Raw genomic sequence first — 15639 nt, forward strand, 5'->3', positions numbered from 1 at the left:
AGTTTAAGTAAACTCCTGGAGTTGGTGATGGACAGGGAGGTCTGGCGTCCTGCAGTCCATGGGGTCACAAAGAGTTGGACATGACTGAGAATCTGAACTGAACTAAACTGAGCCACCAGGAGAGCCCAGCATATAGGACTTATGCACAAATGACCTGCAGAAAATACTGGAGTAAAGATTATGAAAGAAAAGTAATTGTTCAATTTGGGACACAAGTATCACCTTTCCTACAGCAAAAGAAAAATCGTTTATCTAGCAGACACATTTGCGGTGCAGAGGATGGTTTTCCTATATTGTAAACAGAATTTGAGTTTCAAGTGCTTCATATAATGCATACATGTCCATAGCCAAGTCACAACCTTGTAAGCAATCATTATTACACATGTAAAATTTTATTATAATATCAACTACACTATGCTTTTCAGAGGCCTGACAGCTTAACACAATGCCGTGCTTTTATTATATTTAAAACAATCACATAGGTTCCAACTGCCCTTGGCAAGATTATCATGTCCTAGTCACCCTACAACAAAGGTTTCACAATACAGGCTGTAGGAGAACAATCATGAGAAGGCTATTATAAAATAATATTATCTAGCTTCTCCTAGTGGCCAGTATCTCCAAAAATCTTCCTTAAGTATGAAAGATAAATGCAACTCTATTAAATTTCTGACTTGTGCTGTGCTTAGTTGCTCAGTCATGACTCTTTGCAACCCCATATACTGTAGTCTGCCAGCTCCTCTGTCTATGGACTTCTCTAGGCAAGAAGACTGGAATGAGTGGCCATGCCCACCTCCAGGGGATCTTCCTAATCCAGGGACTGAACCCTTGTCTTCCATATCGCAGGCAAATTGTTTGCCATCTGAGCCACCAGGGAAGCCCAACATATAGACTCACTTTTACCACTTCTGGTAACATATTACTGAGGTCCTGGCTCATGCAATAATAAAAGAGGGGGGAAAAAAGAGTGTGATAATTGGTAAGGAGACAAAAAAAAAAAACAAAAACCACTCTTTTTTAGTTGATTTTTTAGACAAAAAATCTAAGAGAATAAATAGATAAATAAATAAGTAAATCTAACAAAGAATGTGGTCCACTGGAGAAGGGAATGACAAACCACTTCAGTATTCTGGCTTTGAGAACCTCATGAATAGTATGAAATGATACTATACTGAAAGGGGAACTCCCCAGGTCGGTAGGTACCCAATATGCTACTGGAGATCAGTGGAGAAATAACTCCAAAAAGAATGAAGGGATAGAGCCAAAGTAAAAACAATACCCAGTTGTGGATGTGACTGGTGATAAAAGCAATGTCCGATGCTGTAAAGAGCAATATTGCATAGGAACCTGGAATGTCAGGTCCATGAATCAAGGCAAATTGTAATGGTCAAACAGGAGATGCAAGAGTGAACATCAACATTCTAGGAATCAGTGAACTAAAATGGACTGGAATGGGTGAATTTAATGCAGATGACCATTGTATCTACTACTGTGGGCAGGAATCCCTTAGAAGAAATGGAGTAGCAATCATGGTCAGCAAAAGAGTCTGAAATGCAGTACTTGGATGCAATCTCAAAAACGACAGAATGATCTCTGTTCATTTTCAAGGCAAACATTCAGTATCATGGTAATCCAAGCCTACGCCCCAATCAGTAACACTGAAGAAGCTGAGATTGAATGGTTCTATGAAGACCTAAAAGACCTGTAGAACTAACACCCAAAAAAGATGTCCTTTTCATTATAGGGGACTTGAATGCAAAAGTAGGAAGTCAAGAAACACTTGGAGTAACAGGCAAATTTGGCCTTTGGAGTATGGAATGAAGGAGAGCAAAGCTAATAGAGTTTTGCCAAGAGAACGCACTGGTCATAGCAAACACCCTCTTCAAACAACACAAGAGAAGACTCTACACATGGACATCACCAGATGGTCAACACTGAAATCTGATTGATTATATTCTTTGCAGCCAAAGATGGAGTAGCTCTATACAGTCAGCAAGACAAGACCAGGAGCTGACTGTAGCTCAGATCATGAAATCCTTATTGCCAAATTCAGACTTAAACTGAAGAAAGTGGAGAAAACCACTAGACCATTCAGGTATGACCTAAATCAAATCCCTTATGATTATACAGTAGAAGTGAGAAATAGATTTAAGGAACTAGATATGATAGACACAGTGCCTGATGAACTATGGATGGAGGTTTGTGACAGGGATCAAGACCATCCCCATGGAAAAGAAATGCAAAAAACAAAATGGCTGGCTGAGGAGGCCTCACAAATAGCTGTGAAAAGAAGAGAAGTGAAAAGCAAAGGAGAAAAGGAAATATATAAGCATCTGAATACAGAGTTCCAAAGAATAGCAAGGAGAGATAATGCCTCAACGATCAATGCAAAGAAATAGAGGAAAACAACAGAATGGGAAAGACTAGAGATCTCTTCAAGAAAATTAGAAATACCAAGGGAACATTTCATGCAAACATGGGCTCAATAAAGGACAGAAATGGTATGGACCTAACAGAAGCAGAAGATATTAAGAAGAGGTGGCAAGAATACACGGAAGAACTATACAAAAAAGATATTCAAGACCAAGATAATCACGATGGTGTAATCACTCACCTAGAGCCAGACATCCTGGAATGTGAAGTCAAGTGGGCCTTAGAAAGCGTCACTACAAAGCTAGTGGAGGTGATGAATTTCCAGTTGAGCTATTTCAAATCATGAAAGATGATGCTGTGAAAGTGCTGCACTCAATATGCCAGCAAATTTGGAAAACTCAGCAGTGGCCACAGGACTGGAAAAGGTCAGTTTTCATTCCAATCCCAAAGAAAGGCAGTGCCAAAGACTGCTCAGACTACCACACAATTGCACTCATTTGACATGCTAGGAAAGTAATGCTCAAAATTCTGCAAATCAGGCTTCAGCAGTACATGAAACTTGTACTTCCAGATGTTCAAGCTGGTTTCAGAAAAGGCAGAGAAACCAGAGACAAATTGCCAACATCTGCTGGATCATGGGAAAAGCAAGAGAGTTCCAGAAAAACATCTTTCTTCTTTGTTGACTATGCCAAAGCCTTTGACTGTGTGGACCACAATAAACTGTGGAAAATTCTGAAAGAGATGGGAATACCAGACCACCTGACCTGCCTCTTGAGAAACCTACATGCAGGTCAGGAAGCAACATTTAGAATTGGACATGGAACAACAGACTGGTTCCAAATAGGAAAAGGAGAACGTCAAGGCTGTATATTGTCACCCTGCTTATTTAACTTATATTGCAGAGTACATCATGAGAAACAATGGGCTGGAAGAAGCACAAGTTGGAATCAAGATTGCTGGGAGAAATATCAATAATCTCAGGTATGGAGATGACACCACCCTTATGGCAGAAAGTGAGAAGGAACTAAAAAGCTTCTTGATGAAAGTGAAAGAGGAGAATGAAAAAGTTGGCTTAAAGCTTAATATTCAGAAAACTAAGATGATGGCATCCGTTCCCATCACTTCATGACAAATAGATGGGAAAACAGTGGAAGCAGCAGCTGATTTTATTTTTCTGGACTCCAAAATCACTGCAGATGGTGATTGCAGCCATGAAATTAAAAGACACTTACTTCTTGGAAGGAAAGTTATGACCAACCTAGATAGCATATTCAAAAGCAGAGACATTACTTTGCCAACAAAGGTCCTTCTAGTCAAGGCTATGGTTTTTCCAGTGGTCATGTATGGATGTGAGAGTTGAACTGTGAAGAAAGTTGAGCGCCAAAGAATTTTAGCTTTTGAACTATGGTGTTGGAGAAAACTCTTGGTAGTCCCTTGGACTGCACAGAGATCCAACCAGTCCATTCTAAAGGAGATCTGTCCTGGGTGTTCATTGGAAGGGCTGATACTGAACTTGAACCTCCAATACTTTGGCCACCTCATACAAGGAGTTTACTCATTGGAAAAGACCCTGATGCTGGGAGGGATTGGGTGCAGGAGGAGAAAGGGACAACAAAGGATGAAATGGCTGGATGGCATCACCAACTCGACAGACATGAGTTTGAGTGAACTCTGGGAGTTGGTGATGGACAGGGTGGCCTGGCATGCTGTGATTCATGGGATTGCAAAGAGTCAGACATGACTGATAGACTGAACTGAACTGAACTGAAGAAACATCAGTTAACAGCATCCATATATTCTCAATAAATATATAAGAAGTTTTATGAGAAAAAATGTAATAGTCACATCAGCAATGAGACTTATATATAGGAATAATTGCATTTTTCTTAATAAAAGATTATAAAAAGAAAGTAAATCTAAATAATTGAAGAGATATGTCAAATCACTAGATGGAAAGGTTTAAAATTTTCTAGAGGTAACATTTGTTCAAGTTAGTTCATAAATGTAATGGGATATCAATCAAAATCTATATGGGTGTTTCATTAAATTTTATAAGCCAATCCTGATATTTACATATCAAAGAGTAAAAATGAAGAATAAAAAAGAAAGATTTCAATAATACTAGACTTGAAGGGATTCTTCACAAGTAGCTAAACAATTTTAATGCCTTAAGGCTCAATATATTATATTATTTAAACTGGGATAGATGAACAGACCTGTAGAACATTAAAAAGAGCCTAGAGTTTGCAATTATGCTATCTAAATATATGATGGAGATGGCAAAGGTGAAAACATCAACTATTCAGTAAATAGTTCTGGATCCATTGATCTTCTCTGCACAACATACTTCACAGTAAAAGTGGATTTTACTTGTAAAAGGCAATAGTAAAATTTTAAATTTATAGAATAATTTAGAGCAACATCTTTTTCAACTGGCAATATAATACAAGGATAGTGAAACAAGACTCAGAAACTACAGTCATAAAAGAAAATATCAATGTATATGGCTATATTATAAAACAAAAGTAACAATTAGAAATGTTAATTAACCATGGACATACATATAGCCTGGGAGGAAATATTTGCATGTCATGTGATCAACAAAGAAGTAATATTCAAAATATATAAAGCATTTCCATAAGTCAAAAGCAAAAGAACACAACCAAAAAAGAGGCAAAATTTTGAAGAGCATTTTACAGAGAAGATTGTTGTCCCTTGAAATTAAGAGAAATGTGAATTTCAAAGTACAATGTTATATTCATCAGCTTGGAACAAAACAAAGATCACATAAGGAAAATGTGAAAAAATAAATGCAGATTTACACACCCAGAAAGTAGGCATGTAAATAGACAGTCATTAGCAAGAAATCTGACCATCTGCAGGAAAACCAGATTATATTCTTCAAACTAGTAACTCCATTCCTAAAAAACCTTCAGTGCAACATGAATACAAGGAAACACAAGACCATTCACTGCAACATTGTGTGCAAAAGTTGGTGCTTCCCAGGTGGCTCAGGTGGTAAAGAACCCACTTACCAATGCAGGAGATGCAGGTTCGATCCCTGGTTCAGGAAGATGACCTGGAGGAGGAAATGGTAATCCTCTCCACTATTCTTGCTGGGAGAACAGTCCACAGTGTTGTAAAGAGTCACACAGGACTGAAGCAACTGAGCACATAGAAATCGATAATAAGCATTATGGCTATACAAATACACAGTAAAAGTAAAAACACACATATGGGAATGGCACATAGAAAACTCAAAATGATAAATGTGTCCAAGGAGGAAGGGCAAAATGGTATTGAAAAGAGATATGTGTTGAATTTCCAAATATATTTGTAATGTTTTCTCTCTTAAAAAGAAGGTCTGGAGAAAATATGACAAACATTAAAATTTCCAAAACTTAGTATTGGGATACCAGCATTTATGAAATTATTCTTTATATTTTGGTATTTTTAAGTTTTCTATAATAAAAGTAGAAAAGAGCTCAGGTGAACTTTGAGCCTTTGAAGTGAGGAGAAAAGCAGTGACATGGCTATACAAGGAATTGTAAAATACCAAGAAAAGAGGTTTCAGTTTTTAAGACCAAATACTGCTCCCCTCCAAAAAATAAAGTTTAAAATAATAAACTTAGGAATCTTTACATTTTCTTTCTTTGATCTCCAGTTCTAACCTAAATTTCTCAGTTTTAATATATTCTTCATTCAGAATGTGATCCAAACTCTGGGATCTTTACTGAATTCTAGATATGCATGCATTTGTTTTTAAATGGAAAAAATCTGGTTTTATAAACATCAAATATACCATGCATCCAACCACTGGAATGTGGTAATAACATGCCCCTTTATAGCTTATAGGATTTAATGTGATATTCCAAAGAGTTCAAATCCAGATTACAAATGTATAACATATTGAGATGGATAAGAAAAGATTCACCCTTGAAATACATTGGCCGAGACAATTGAGAAGAATATTTCAATCTCTGACTGAATGAAGATATACTGAACAAATTGGCCCAGTAGAAAAGCATCACTATAAGTGATAAGAAAAATGGGCTCTGGCACATGAAACTGAATGGAGAGAATGTACATTTATGCACCTGCCCTGAGTCATTTGTGTGAGACAGCTCTGTGAATGCCATTGGGGATCAACTTTAACTCTGAAGTTTTCTGAAGTTTGTATGTATATATACATATATACCATCTGTAACTTAGAAAGGGAAACTATCAATTTTGATTATCTAAGCTTAGTGCATACTGTGTTGCCTAAAATGTCTTATTGCTTGGAGAGTCAATAAATAGAGTGAAAGAGACAGAATCCAAATTTAATAAGAAATAAATTAAGTTCAAAGAATACGATGAGTAGTAGGAAATAGATGTACTGTGTTTTCTCCAAAGATGGATTAAATTCAAGAGAAAAAGGACAGGCAATCAAATGATGCCAAGCCAGAAAGCTAACAAGACAAGAGGCATGTGCCAGGTACAATTAGCTGCCTGCCAGAGTTCATAGAATCAGTTCAGTTGCTTAGTCGCGTCTGACTCTTTGCGAACCCATGGACTGCAGAATGCCAGGCCTCCTTGTCCATCACCAACTCTGGGAGTTTACTCAAACTCATGCCCTTTGAGTCAGTGATGCCATCCAACCATCTCATCCTCTGTCGTCTCCTTCTCTTCTCACCTTCAATCTTTCCCAGCATCAGGGTCTTTCCCAATGGGTCAGTTCTTTGCATCAGGTGGCCAAAGTATTGGAGTTTCAGCTTCAACATCAGTCCTTCCAATGAACACTCAGGACTGATTTCCTTTAGAATGGACTGGTTGAATCTCCTTGCAGTCCAAGGGACTCTCAAGAGCTTTCTCCAACACCACAGTTCAAAAGCATCAGTTCTTCAGCACTCAGCTTTCTTTATAGTCCAACAGTCACATCCATACATGACCACTGGAAAAACCATAGCCTTGACTAGATGGACCTTTGTTGGCAAAGTAATGTCTCTGGTTTTTAATATGCTATCTAGGTTGCTCTTAGCTTTTCTTCCAAGAAGTAAACATCTTTTAATGTCATGGCTGCAGTCACCATCTGCAGTGATTTTGGAGCCCCCAAAATAAAGTCTGACACTGTTTCCACTATTTCCCCATCTATTTGCCATGAAGTGATGGGACCAGATGCCATGATCTTTGTTTTCTGAATGTTGAGCTTTAAGCCAACTTTTTCACTCTCCTCTTTCACTTTCATCAAGAGGCTTTTTAGTTCCTCTTCACTTTCTGCCATAAAAGTGGTGTCCTCTGCATATCTGAGGTTATTGATAATTCTCCCAGCAATCTTGATTCTAGCTTGTGTGTTTATAAACTACACAGTGTTTAATCCCAAAGTTTTTCTTTGCTCTGTTCTCAAAAAGGAATTGGAGCAATCAAGATTCATAAGGCAACAGATACCCTCAAATATAGAAACACAGGCATACTGACCTTAACTGCTTGTTTTAATGTAAAAAGACTGGACTAACTATCAGTGAAAGACGATTTGCCCCATATATCCAGAAAAGAACTTCTTAATTGTGCAGTAAAACTGCTGGAGTATGGTAATGACAGTGCGAAAATCAGGATTTTTTTCTAAGTCTCCTCTTAGGTTTATGCTTTGTCCCCTACTGTGAAATAAATATAAAGCATCACATTGTAGTGGCATTAAGGAGCTTAGTTTATAAATCCATAGAAGACTTTGAATAAATTCTCAACATAAAGGTAACATTATTTATTCATTTAGTAAATACTATTACAGCCTTTACAATGTGCCAGGTTCTGGTGTAAATACTTAGAAAACAGGCTTGCCTGATTCTTACTACAACCCTGTTAGGTAGGTATTATAATCTTCACCTTAAAGACAGAAAACTATGATGAAATATGTGACTTGCTCAAAGTCACATGGTTGAAAAGGCAGTTTAATCCAAGTCTATGATCTGAATAACTACAACTACTACTACTACTATTACTACTACTACTACTATTACTACTACTACTACACACACACACACACACACACACATTCTAAATTGGAAACCCAATGCTTATAGTTGAACTTTGGGAGGAAGTGTTGTAAGGAAGGTTTATGGAAATGGGTAGAGATGTACTACAGAGAAGAAAAGCAAAAGATGAATATAATGGAGAAAAAATAAATGGTTCTTCCTCCCTTCTGGAATTTTTGCCAGAATTTTATTTGTAGTCCAGAATAATAAGTCCTAGAAGCAAGATACCCAACTGTCATCCCTAAAATGTCTGAACATAAGACTGAAAAATGAATGCAAGGACTTCTAAGAAGTAGAAAAAGGAAAAAATCTATTTACCTTATTCTGTTATGTTTGTTGTTGTCGTTCAGCCACCCAGTCTTGTCTAACTCTTTGCAACCCCGTGGACAGCAGCACTCCAGGCCTCCCTGTCCCTCACCACCTCCCAAAGTTTATCTAAGTTTCTGTCCATTGCATCAGTGATGCCCTCCAGCCATCTCATCCTCTGACACCCTCTTCTCCTTCTGCCCTCAAACTTTTCCAAAATCTGGGATTTTTCTAGTGACTCGCCTTTTTGCATCAGGTGACCAAAATACTGGAGCTTCAGCTTCAGCTTCAGTCCTTCCAATGAGTATTCGAGATTAATCTCCCTTAGACTGACTGGTTTGATCTTGCTGTCCTCTCAGGAGTCTTCCCCAGCACCACAGTTCAAAGGCATCAGTTCTTTGGTGCTCTGCCTTTATGGTACAGCTTTTACAAGCATACGTGACCACTGGGGAGACCATAGTCTTGACTATATGGACCTTTGTCGGTAATGTCTCTGCTTTTCAATACACTGTCTAAGTTTGTCATTGTTTTCCTGCCGAGAAGCAATCCTCTTCTGATTTCATGGCTGCAGTCACCATCCACAGTGATTTTAGAGCCCAAGAAGAGGAAATCTATCACTACTTTCACCTTTTCCCCTTCTATTTGCCGTGGAATAATGGGGCCAGATGTCATGATCTTAATTTTTTTAATATTTAGTTTTAAGCCAGCACTTTCACTTTCCTCCTTCACCCTCATCAAGAGGCTTTTTAGTTCCTCCTCATTTTCTGACATTAGAGTTGTATCATCTGCATATATAAGGTTGTTGATGCTTTTCCTGTCTATTTTGATTCCAGCTTGTAACTCATCCAGGCTGGCATCTCTTATGATGTGCTCAGCATATAGGTTAAATAAACAGAGTGACAGCAAACAGCTCTGTCATATCCTTTCTCAATCCTGAGCCAATCAGTTGTTCCATACAGGGTTCTAACTGTTGCTTCTTGACTTGTCATGGTAAATAGTATCAAATACTCATAACAATGGAAATTTAATGACATAGGTAGAGGACTTTACTAGAGTCCATTCTTTACCACTGAATTAATGTTGATAAACATTTTATTTAATAACTCATTAAAATAGCTCCAATTTAAAATGTTAGAAAAGTCTGGTACTTGGAGTAACATGACTCCTGATAGATCAGTTGGTAAAGAAGCCACCTGCAGTGCAGGACACCCCAGGCTGGATTAATGTCATGTACTCTCATAGTAATCACATGTTCAATGAATTACTCTCTACTAGATGCTTTGAGAATACTGAGGGAGTTATTAAATGTAATTTTTGCTAAAAAAAAAAAAAGCTTATAGCATAGTATAAGCTATACGAATCTATGCATGAATAAAGTAGGTAACGATTCAAGTTGAGTATGAAGTAGATTGGCATATATTGTATCCATAAAGCTGGCAGGAATTGGATACATCTAGAATGAATGGAAGTTTTCCCAGCTGTTACTAGTGGTAAAGAACCTGCCTGTCAATGCAGGAGATGTAAGAGGTGTGGATTACATCCCAGGGTCAGGGAAATCCCTTGGAGGAGAGCCTGGCAACCCACTCCAGTATTCTTGCTTGGAGAATCCCATGGACAGAGGAAGCTGACGGGCTACAATCCATAGGGTTGTGAAGAGTCAGACAGGACTGAAGCAACTTAGCATGCATGCACGGAGAATGAATGGAACTGTTTCTTAAAGGAAATAACATAGTCATTGGAGGAAATATTGAATTTAAGTTAGAAAAGATGAGAAACAAATAGAAAGAGTAGATTTGAGAGATTATGATTTGGAGTGTGGGCTCTAGAAGTTGACATATGGAGTTCTTACATAATACATGAGAGCTTGAGCAAGTAATTTAAATTGTTTTTCATCTTTCAAAAATAAAGATAATATTAGCACTTGTTTTGAAAGGTTTTTTATAAGATTTAAAAGAGGCCAACTTAATATAGAGAGTCAAGAACAGTGACAGCAGAAGGGTATTAATAAGTTTGTTAATCTCATTATTAATACTTATAGAGAATAAATATAAAATAAAATAATGAGAGAGATTTCCACTTTGACTCATGATCAGTAATTTCATAAATTTCAGTAAATCCATAATCATACGATGGAAATTGCATGTAGATAGAAGAAATATAGTGACTTAGCAAAAATTAACCTTAAAAATTCAAATGAGCAATCCAAGGCCCATTCATGCATTTTTCTTTCTCTCCACTCCAGTTTTTCTCTTCACATAAGCTGAGAACCTTAGCTCAGAGGTACAAGGAAAAGAAAGAGGGAGGAGAAATAGAAAGTCTAAATAGCTGGTAAACTTGAACAGTGCTGAAACAGAATATCCAAACAACTGTCAAATGTATAAGAAGCCCTTTTATTAACCAGATGCTACCAGGCCCAAGTAAACACAGAAGAGCAGCCCCAGCACGATGCGCCGCTTTGCTTTGACAGGTCTGATTTATGAAACAGATGATCTGTTATTTATTGATCAGAGACTGATTCTACTCACAGAGTTAAGAAGAAGCTTGATAAAAGGCAATCATGCATCTCATTTGGTTATGAGTAAAAATACTGTCTATTGGCTTGCTGTGTCAACTGACTTTGATGCTACAACATCCAGATGTTCAACATGTACAAACTTCAGAAACAAAACAAAACAAATCAAAATGAGCCTCTCCTGCCACAAAAGAGAGAGAGACCAAAAAAAAAAAAAAAAAAAACAAAAACAAAAACCAAAACATGTCCCATAGAAAAAAGAACTCATCAGGACCAAAGAATATAGTTTGAAATGTATTTTCAATAGAAGATGAGAAAGATGCACTGAATTGTTTTTCATTCTTTCATTTATTTAATGATTATTTATTGAGGTTTCTGTATGTGTAAGGAGTTGTGGAAAGCAATGCCTTGGCATTTAGAGTGTCTTATTTATATGCAAATTCAGAATTCCAGGAAATTACTAATTCACATAAAATTTTACCAAAATGCTCAAAGCAAGCCTGATACCTTCATCTTCTACAATATCAAAGCTTCAATTAAGTTTATTTTTCACTCTTGGTATCATAACACAGTTGCCTTTTTTTTTCTTATTCAGGAAATTCCTTCAGCTTTGTTTTTCTCTCCAATCAGCCCAGCGGAAAGCTATGTATAACTGGGTTTTGAGATAAGACACATGACTATTCAGTCTGGAAGCATGGAACTTTTTATATCGTAATTTAGTTTAATTTAGTTGCTAAGTCATGTCCGACTCTTGAGAACGATGAATGTAGTCTGCCAGGATCCTCTGTCCATGGGATTCTCCAACCAAGAATACTGGAGTGGGTTGCCATTTCCTTCTCCAGGGGATCTTCCTGACCCAGAGATCAAACCCAGTCAGATTCTTTATCCACTGAGCTACGAGGGAAGCCCATCTTGAAGTTTAGTGTATTTTAATTATGATGCTAAAGTTTACACAGCATTGACTGTGCCACATAGTGATTTTATATTTTACCCAACACTATTAATGATCAAAACACTAAGTCTACTTTGTCACTTAATGGTTTAGGATTTGTTTTCCCCGTTTCTTAAATATGCTCTAAAAACAGGAAAGATAATTATCTTATTGTCTGAAGTTAGATGTTAATTTTTTTTTTTTCTCTAACAATTTTTTTTTCTGGGAATGAGGTTATTCCAGATGGAGTGACAAATATGTTTGAGGGTAATTTAGTTTCTCTTAATTCATTTTGGCTAGTATTATAAAAACAGATCTTTTCTAACTCGTAGTTTTTAGAAATAGATGGGAAGAAACTAACACCCTTGTCTTTTAGTTTAACAAAACTAGTTAAACAAGCACCATGTCATGGATAATACAGTCATTATCATTATAAGAGCACTAACTTATAGAGTTGATAGCAAGAATCTTAGTTAATGATAATAAGCTGCCACATTTGCAGTACTATCGTACAGAGGCTTGGCTTCAAAACCAAAGTTTCTCAGAAACAAGAAATTCACTAGCTTGTTTGTCTTGATTATAAAATATAGCAGAGTTTGGTATAAATTTCATGCAGTTATGAATTTAAAAGATTCTTCCTCCTTGGAAAAGAAGAGCTATGACAAATCTAGGCAGCATGTTAAAAAGCAGAGACATTACTTTGCCAACAGAGGTCCATCTATGGTTTTTCCTATGGTTTTTCCAGTTGTCATGTATGGATGTGAGAGTTGGACCATAAAGAAAGCTGAGCCCTGAAGAACTGATGCTTTTGAACTGTGGTGTTGGAGAAGACTCTCGAGAGTCCCTTGGACTGCAAGGAAATCAAACCAGTCAATTCTTAAAGGAAATTAGTCCTGAAGACTCATTGGAAGGACTGATGCTGAAGCTGAAGCACCAACACTTTGGGCACCTGACGCAAACAGCCGACTTTTTAGAAAAAACCCTGATGCTGGGAAAGATTTAAGGCAAGAGAAGAAGGGGATTACAGATAATGAGATGGTTGGATGGCATCACCGACTTGATGGACATGAGTCTGAGCAAGTTCCAGAAGTTAGTGATGGGCAGGGAAACCTGGAGTCCTTTAGTCCATAGAGTCACAAAGAGTCAGACATTTCCAAACAACTGAACTGAACTGAACTGATGGTATAAAATGTATTGACTCTGGAATTAGACAAACTTGGATTTCACTCTCAGTATTGCCTCTTAAAGTAGCATCAGTTGACCTCTGTGAATCTTCTCTATCAGACAGTTTGGGATTGTGATTCCTAACACTAAGGTTTGTTGGCTTGATGTTGGGTTTAGACCATGTCTTTTAAAAATATAATCTTACAACATGGTTAGAAACATGCTTGTCTCTGGTAACTATTTAAAAACAAAATGTTTAATTTTTTCTTCATTACTGACCTTATAAGGCTAAGGATATTAAGTAGATAACTGAGAATGTCAAAGAAAAGTCAAAGCAATCAGAATCTTCTTCGGTACCCTATTAAACAGCATTTGTTTTCCTGAAGAATATTGTCCTTCACTAGTCCAAAATTTTATTGGATATAAAATTATTGGAGAGTTAGAACAAGATGTCAGAGGAGTAGGTGGACAGGGAGTACTTCTGTCTCCATGGATACATCAGGAATACACCTTCAGACATAGAAGTGCATGCAGAATACCAGCTGAGAGTGGACAGGAGTACCTGACCAGTGGAAAGAACATACAGAACCACACAAAACTCGATAGGATGATGGAACTAGGGGGAAAAGCAGGAGCGTTAGTAGGACTGAACCTGCCCTAGGTGGGTGGAGTAACCGAAGCAGGGGTCCAATCCCCACATTGGGGCAATTACCTGAGTCAGAGGAGAAACATTTAAGGCTGAGAGTGAAACAGATGATCTGTGGAAGTCTAAAGGGAATGAGAATCAGACAGTCCTTGCCACAGCCATACATACCCTGGACAGGGACGCAGGTCTCCTGGAAGACACAGTAGCTGGGATCTGGAGTTTAGGGATTGTGAAGCAATCCCAGGGCAAGGGCTGCTGTTAACTGCAGAGAGACGGATTGAGGGGATGTGAGAGAGGAGATTGTGGTGGGAAATGCTTGTGGAGGAAAGCCAGGCAGCCATGGAAGCAAGGCAATACAGCTGAATCACGTGTAGGGGGTGGAACCATCACCATAGCCTCTCTCTCCCCACATGCCAGGATCAGCAGCTGAACAATAGAGAGCCTGGCCATCAAAAGCCTGGCATACTGAACACAGAGCAGGATCCCACACAGGAGTCTCCTTTAAGTGACTGATGCATTGATCTTCAGAGTAGGACCCTAGCCAGAGGGAACCTCTATGTGCCTGATGCATGGAACAGCAGAGAAGGACCCTAGACAAGAGCACCCTCTAAGTGCCTGAACAGTGCCTGGCTATGGAGAAAGACTGGCCAAAGAGGCCTTCTGATCACCAACTACAAGAGGCTTGAAAAGAGAGCCATTACTCCTGTGGCAGAGGCAGTTCCTAACCCTGCACAATTGGCACCGCCAGGGTCCCTGCAAGCCAAGAAGCTGTGCCACCATCATGCTCAACTCTCACTGGGGCAGAGCTGCCACAGGCAAAAAAAGTCTTTCATCTATGTGTGCAGGGTCACTTCAGTAATGCCCAACTCTTTGCAACCCTTAGACTGTGGCCTGCCAGGCTTCTCTGTCTGGGAGGTGGGGTTCTCCAGGCAGGAATACTGGAGTGTATTGGCCAATACTGGTGGCCATACCCTTCTAGAGCACTATTTCCTGCTGCCCTAGCTGGCAACCCCCCTGAGTACCTGGTGCTGCCAGAACCCCTGCAACCCAAGCAGGTGCACCACTTCCTCACCTGGCCCTCACAGGGGCAAACTCAAGTCCTCTAGGGCAGCCCCAGGAGCAAACCCCAGTGGACAACCCACATGCACAGGTGGAAATAAAACCACAATTGAAACCCAGGGATAGTGTGCCTAAGGAAGAAGAACCCAAACCTTCCCACCAGCCGTACAAGCTGCAGATTAAATCCACATGATCAACTAGCCAGATTCTGTCTGTGGCATATATAAAATATTATTGACACCTCCCACAAAACACAATAGCTCTGATAGCTGTGGACATTGGAGGCAAGAGCACACTGGAGTAGGACCAGATTAGAATCTGAGCTGCCCTAACAGCAGGTCAAGAGATCAGCACAGTGTTGGAGGGCATCCTAGGGAGGTGAGGTGGACTGTGACTCTCAGCGAGGAAAAAGGACTCTGACAGCAGTGACTCAATAAAAGAATATATTATTCTTATGTTTTGACTTGTTGTGTAGATTCTTTTGGATTTTTAATTTTTTTTTCTTTCCCCACCTCTGCTGTAGTTGTTTGTTTTACTGGCATTATGAAATCTAATTAAGCATTTGAGCATTTTTTTCTCAGTCACATTTTTTTATTGTTGATATAAATCTCTGCCTCTACATTGAGCTTTTGCAGTT

This window comes from Capricornis sumatraensis, chromosome 2, assembly GCF_032405125.1.
Source record: "Capricornis sumatraensis isolate serow.1 chromosome 2, serow.2, whole genome shotgun sequence".
NCBI lineage: Eukaryota > Metazoa > Chordata > Mammalia > Artiodactyla > Bovidae > Capricornis > Capricornis sumatraensis.